Source organism: Budorcas taxicolor, chromosome 8 (genome assembly GCF_023091745.1).
Source record: "Budorcas taxicolor isolate Tak-1 chromosome 8, Takin1.1, whole genome shotgun sequence".
NCBI lineage: Eukaryota > Metazoa > Chordata > Mammalia > Artiodactyla > Bovidae > Budorcas > Budorcas taxicolor.
Window position 1 is genome coordinate 57237449 of NC_068917.1, and position 7025 is coordinate 57244473.

Here is a 7025-nt window from a genome sequence, read left to right on the forward strand (position 1 = left end):
ATGAGTCAGCACACTGGTAACTTTCCATTGGCTCTTGGAATGGACAGTATCAACAAATGACCTTATAACACAGCTCATGGTATAAAGTTCTGCAAAGTTTGCCCCAGTTCAGCTGAAAACATGCCAACAGGACAGTACTGAGCTATCTTCATGTTTTGTCGGATTATGTAACGAGGACCGTACTGATCTTTCGTCTGAGCCCTACACCAATTAGTTGGGTTCGTTGTGTTTCTCTGCTTAGGGCTAAGCCTTTACAGGCTTGGTTCTCTCATCTTTAAAGTAAAGTGAAAGTCACTCAGTCATGTCCAACTCTCTGTGACCACATGGACTATATAGTCCATGGAATTCTCCAGGCCCTTGAGTGTGTAGTCTTTCCCTTCTCCAGGGGATCTTCTCAACCCAGGGAATGAATCCAGGTCTCCTGCATTGCAGGTGGATTCTTTATCAGCTAAGCCACCAGGGAAGCCCTTTCTTTGAAAAGGAGGATAGAAATAACTCCTTAACTTTTCTCAGGGATATTTAAAGCCATAAAACAAGGGCTCAGTGCAGGATGTGACTAATAACCGCAGTAAATGTTTAAATAGCAAAACCTGCCCAGTCCATGGACTCCAACCAAGTGTTTACATGTCAAAGCTTTCAGTCTATTTCACCTCCTTCCTCATCCATTCACATGATGGTTCCAAGTCCCTGTGGTTTGCACCAACCCCAAATCTCTTGAATCTCCACTTATTTTCATTCCCCTTGCCACAAGCGGCTCTGCCAGCCTTCAGAGGGTCATTTCAGCAGCCTCATCTGCCCACACCATCCCCTACAGCACAGCTGGTTGGGTGATCACTTCAGGCTCCTCTTTGGTTTTTAAAAAGGCCTAGGCTTCTTAGCCTAGCAGTCACAGCTTTGTAGCATCTAGTCTGGCCTTTTCTTTTTTTTTTTTTAATTTTAATTGGAGGATAATTGTTTTACAATGTTATGTTGGTTTCTGTCATGCATCAGCATGAATCAGCCATAGGTATACATATGTCCCCTCTCTCGTCAACCTCCCTCCACCCCGACCTCACCTCACCCTCTAGGTTGTCACAGAGCATGGAGGAGTTGAGCTTCCTGTGTCATACAGAGACTTCCCGGTAGCTATTTTACATATGGTAATGCCTGGAGACTCCCAGGGACTGGGGAACCTGGTGGGCTGCTGTCTATGGGGTTGCACAGAGTTGGACACGACTGACGTGACTTAGCAGCAGCAGCAATGCATATGTTTGGCCTGTTCTTTCTTGTGTTTCTTTTTCTTGGAATGTCATGCATAAGCCCATGTTTCCACAGGTAAGCCTGGAGTTCCTGCCCCAACTTGGCAAGACCAACCTTCCTTCAAGACACCTGCCAACCTCCTGACCTTGTTTGTGTCTCCTCCATTGCAACCATGCTCTTTTCCTTTGTTCTTATAAGGGTGACCCTTTTATCCTATCACAGCTTCTCCATTCTGTTCTTTACTGTGTTGAGTGTGTCTGTTTACCTGCCTTCCCCACTAGAGCAAGGAGCAAGTCCTGTGTCTTCACCTATATCACCCGACATCTTGCTTTGCCTTTAGGGGATGCTCAGCAATTGTCTAATGAATAGAAGGCGGGTCTTCCTGAATTTCGCAAACAGCCTGCAGTAAAGGCAGAGGTACAGTCTCACATAGGAGGATTTTTAATTTTCAAAAGCTTAGTATACAATTTAATTTTTCACAAAAACTTAAAATCTTGGATGGCTCCCAGGCTCTTCTTTATGTATCCATGAAAGTGTTTGAAAAATCAGCACTTGCTGCATTTGTACCAGTCCAAAGGGTGGACACTGTTGTCTGGACAAAGGAAGGTTCTGGAGCACAGATTGCTGGAATACACTCACTGAATGAAAACCTTGACCTTTGTGTGTCTCAAGTGAATGAAGTGATGTCAGGCTGCTGACCACGTGAAAAGAGGGGGAAGAGGAAATAAGGATGCAGGCTCTGGGTCAGCAGACTGTGGGAGCCATGACTGGCCAGTCTTGATTAAAAGCCAAGTGGACAGAAAAGTGTCTTTCAGGCCTTGGGAAATCTGTGTAAGGCTTGGGGGCCTTATGCTCCTTCAGATTCTCCAAACTGTACCTCCTCCCCTAAACTGATTTTAAAGTTTTATTTTTCTTTTTCAAAATTTGACAACACATAATCACGTTAATACCACCCAAGTGAGAAAAAGTAGATTTATTTTCACATTGCATGTTTACCTCCTGACACTGTGTTGTGCCCAGCACTGCAGTTCTTTGTGTGCATGAGAAATAATACTGTGTTCTGTTCCCTGCTAGTCTATGTTTATCTAAATATCTAATGCTGTCTCATCACAGCTTAGCAGGTCTGGGAGGCTTGGCAAACTCTTACGTAAACTATGTGATATAGCAAATAATTATTCCCTTCTCCCTTTCGAGCTTAAGGAACCAGTAAGAAAATGGACAAGCCCCATTGACAGAGGTCTAATTCGGCTGAAGGCACCTGCAGGTCTAACCTTGAATCACTGAACGGTTAATGTTTGTTGTGTCATGTTCTTTGGAAGGAAAATAAAATGAGGAAGAATTTCTTCACATTTGATCTGAATGCACATAATTAAAAAGTAAAATGATACTGCATCTGCAAAGAAATCAGTCACTTTAATTGGAAGGAAGATTCCTTCCCTCTGTTAGTAATTGGGCTTTTGGTAATTTAGAATCAGAATCCATGACAGTTTGTGATAAATTGGCTCCTTTTGGGCTAAAGAAGGTAAGAAGTTCTAATTACCTTTGGATCATTCCAGAGTAGATGGAAAAAGCTTGATCAAAGAGATGTTGGGAGAGAGAGAGAAGAGCTAGCAGTGAGCAAAGATTTATTGAACTCCTTTTTAAGAAGATAAAGAATAAAATAGTTCATTTGATGTGACAAAAACTATAGCTTGTGGTATTTGAAATCCCAGAGATGTAAATTTGATTTTGTAAGAACTGGGTATATTAGAAAAAGTTTATAGACAAAGAGGTTCTATAGTTAGGTTATAGAAATTTCCCTTGTTTACTTGTTAGCACAGGAGAATATTGATGACATTGGACTTCACTTGGGAAAAGTATGGAATTTGTACTTTGAGTGTTTAAACATATAAGTAATTGGCACCACGTATAAGGAAGTACAAATTGTTTTATTCAAATGAAAGCATACTTTAAGTTGGTAGAAATATTTTCAGAATACAAATGTATGAATCTACTGACTCAGTGCCTGTTGATATACTAGCCTTTGTTTCTCTTCAGATTGCCTAACAATACCTGAAGGATAGTCTGGATCTTAGGTTGATGCATTTATTTTGAATTCTGTATATTTATTTTATATCAGTTCAGTTCAGTCACTCAGTTGTGTCTGACTCCTTGTGACCCCATGAACCGCAGCATGCCAGGCTTCCCTGTCCATCACCAACTCCCGGAGTTCACCCAAACCCCTGTCCATTGAGTTGGTGATGCCATCCAACCATCTCATCCTCTGTTGTCCCCTTCTCCTCCTGCCCTCAATCTTTTCCAGCATCAGGGTCTTTTCAAATGAGTCAGGTGTTCGCATCAGGTGGCCAAAGTATTGGAGTTTCAGCTTCAACATCAGTCCTTCCAATGAACATTCAATGATTTCCTTTAGGATGGACTGGTTGGATCTCCTTGCAGTCCAAGGGTTTCTCAAGAGTCTTCTTTAACACCACAGTTCAAAAGCATCAATTCTTCAGCGCTCAGGTTTCTTTATAGTCCAACTCTCATATCTATACATGACCACTGGAAAAACCACAACCTTGACTAGAATCTGAATGGTAGAATGGGTATTAATCAAGAAAAGAGATTATGGGGACTTCCCTGGCAATCCAGTGGTTAAGATTCCGAGCTCCCAGTACAGGGGGCGCAGGTTCAATTCCTGGTTGGGAACTACGCCCTACCTATGCTTATATATCCATTTGCTCAGTTGCCCAGGCATTTGTGATAACAAGTCGAGTGATTTCTTCCCTAGGCCATCTTTGCTGGCATCCTTCCTTGGTGACACGTTGGAGGAGGTCACTGAGGAGTGTGACCACTAGCTGACCTGAGAGCTTGACCTGGCGATCAAGGACTGCTCCCCTGACCTTGGATTATACATTCTGCCTGCTGCTGCTACAGTGGGAGTGGGGACCCTTTTGAAGGGTGCAGCCATTTGTTTTTAATTAATTAATCAATGTTTCTGTGTTGAGACTTACTTGTGGGACATGGGCTTTAGCTGCCTGTGGCATGTGGGATCTTACTTTCCTGACCAGGGATCAAGCTGTGTCCCCTGCAGTGGAAGGTGGAGTCTCAACCACTGGACCACCAGGGAAGTTCCAAGGACACTGCCTTGAGACAGTAATGTGTTATTGAGGCCATCTGGACAGTATACATGACTGAACTCTGGTAAAGTCTGCATGTAAACTCAAAATTCTGGCAGGGGGGTGGCGAGATCTATTTGTCTTTTGGCTGACAAAAACAAGTCTTGTTGATTGAATCTGGATCTCCTACATTGTAGGCAGATTCTCTTAAATTCTCAATCGGTTTCAGTGAGGGAACACTTGGTAACAAGTGGTGTCTTCCCAGGGCTTCCCAGGTGGCACAGTGGTAAAGAATCTGCCTGCCAATGCAGGGGACACAAGGAATGTGGATTTGATCCTTGGGTTGGAAGATCCCAAGAGATACGGGTTCAATCCCTGCATTGGGAAGATCCCCTGGAATTGGAAATGGCAACTCTAGTATTCTTGCCTGGAAAATTCCCTGGACAGAGGAGCCTGGTGGGCTGCAGTCACCAAGAGTCGGACACAGCTGAGCTCTCATATACTTTGTCTTTCTAAATGAGTTGCTCCTTTACTGACATTGTTCCTCATGCAAAATTTATAAGGTTTGCCTATATGTATATGCAAAATAATATTGTGTATATTTTGAGAAATAAATTGACAAGCCTCTTTTTATCTTTCACACACCTTAAAGATTTTATAGAGGAAGTAAAAGTGTCCAAATCTGTGAGAAACTGGAATAATCAAGAGTTACCTGTATGGAATGCTGCTAACGATGGCAATTCACACTAGAGTACCTTTCATCTGAGACACTTAGGGTCTGTTAACAGATTAAAAGTACTAAAAGACACTAATCTAGAGAATTTTTATTATCTTGTGCTCTGGAAACTTGGATTTTCATTGGTTTGAATGAGCCTGAAAATACATTTTTATTACTAGGGGCATAGAAGCCTCTAGCAGTGTTCTTAATAAAGCAAGGTGAGTTATAAGCAATCATCTGATGGAGGGTAAATGTACCATACTCCATTTTAAGAAAAATACAATATAAAAGTCTCAACATGGAAGAAAATCTTTATATGATCTTTTAAAAAAAAACTTCAAGAAAAATAAAGACATGACACTATATTAAATTTAAAGCCAGTGACTTATAAGCAAGCAAAGCAAAGAGAGTCTGATTAAAGCTGTTGCATTGTTCTGGTATTTTTTATGTCTCACCCATTTCTGTGGCCTTTTTAGAACTGAAGCTTTTAGGACACAGAAAACAACTTCATCTTGATGTAGGACTGAGCAAATGCACAGAGAGGTTCTCAATAAATAGGCATTAAATTCGAAGTCCAGAAGGGGCTTTGCGAGGTCTGCTCTTTACTTCTTGATAGAACTTTTTAACCAGCCCAGAAAAGCAGATTTTTTTTCTTTAAACCTCAGAATTCAGAGATTCCACACTGAGAACTTCTCACATTTGCCTTGTGGTCTGCTGTGGCCATCTATGGAACTGTGTGACCCCTGCGTGGGGACCCTGACTGCCCCATTGATCCACAGTCTGAATTGCTGTGCTCAGGGACCTATATCTCTGGGGCTACATCTTTTGGACCTACGTCTCTGGGTTCAAGTGAAGCTTGGTCACTTTCTTTTATGGAATCTTGGGTGCTTGACTCTCTGACTCTCAGTCTCACTTGCCGGTTCTGGGAGGATTAAATAAACTTGTGTGATAACCAAGTGACTGAGGCAGAATAGGCACAGAATGAATCTTCACTTCCTTTTAATTGACTGCAGAGAAGAACATAACAGGGGATGAGACTCCAGTTTGGTGCCTCTCAAACTTTAATATGCGTATGCCTCTCCCATGGATCTTGTTAAATGAAGGCTCTTATGCAGTAGTTCTGGAGTGGGGACTAGATTCTGTATTTCTAAGAAACTCCTAGGTGATGGTGACACTGATGGCTTTCTCCACTTCTGTGTGATCTTAGGCATATTATCGAATCTCTCTGGGCCTGTTTCTCCATCAGAAGCATGAGGATACTCAGAATCCCTCTTTTAGGGGCCGTGATGGGGGTTCAGTGACATATAGATGGATGCACGGACACATGGTGGACACCCAGTGTGTGCTACCCTAGCTCTTACATGGATTAGGAGGTAGGTATTGTTAGAAAGATAAGCTGTCAACAGGACTGAATAGTCTCTATAACAAAAGCTTCTCAGCTTCCTTCCCTCCTGCGTCTTGGACACACAGGAGAGAAATGGGTGGAGTACAATCTCCCCACGAGGGGCCTGTTGCCTCCAGGAAACGGGCCCAAGGGACTGCTTTAAGGGTCAGTTGGTCCCTGTCACTCCAGTCCTTCCTTTGATTTCTTCTCCTTACCCTCTGTGGGTGGATTCGCCTCTTATTGCAAGAAGAGAGAAATGGGAACATGCATGAAAACAAAGCTATGCATACTTGGAAACTTCACCACTTTTGAAATTGAAAAACTCCCGACCAAGAGGAAAGCGCCTATTCAGGATGGACTTTAATTGGCCATTAATGCGCTTACCGGGTGGTGGAAATCGCTTGGCCTTTGGCTTCGGACCATGCCGGGCACCCATGGCAGGCATTAATAGCCCATTAATGCACACCCTGTCACTGCTTTATTTCCTAATTAATACTGCCTGCTTTAGGGATAGGGGAACACAACTATAAAATTGTTTTATTTATTCCTTCAACAAAGAGAGAGAAAAAAATGTTATCAACACCTC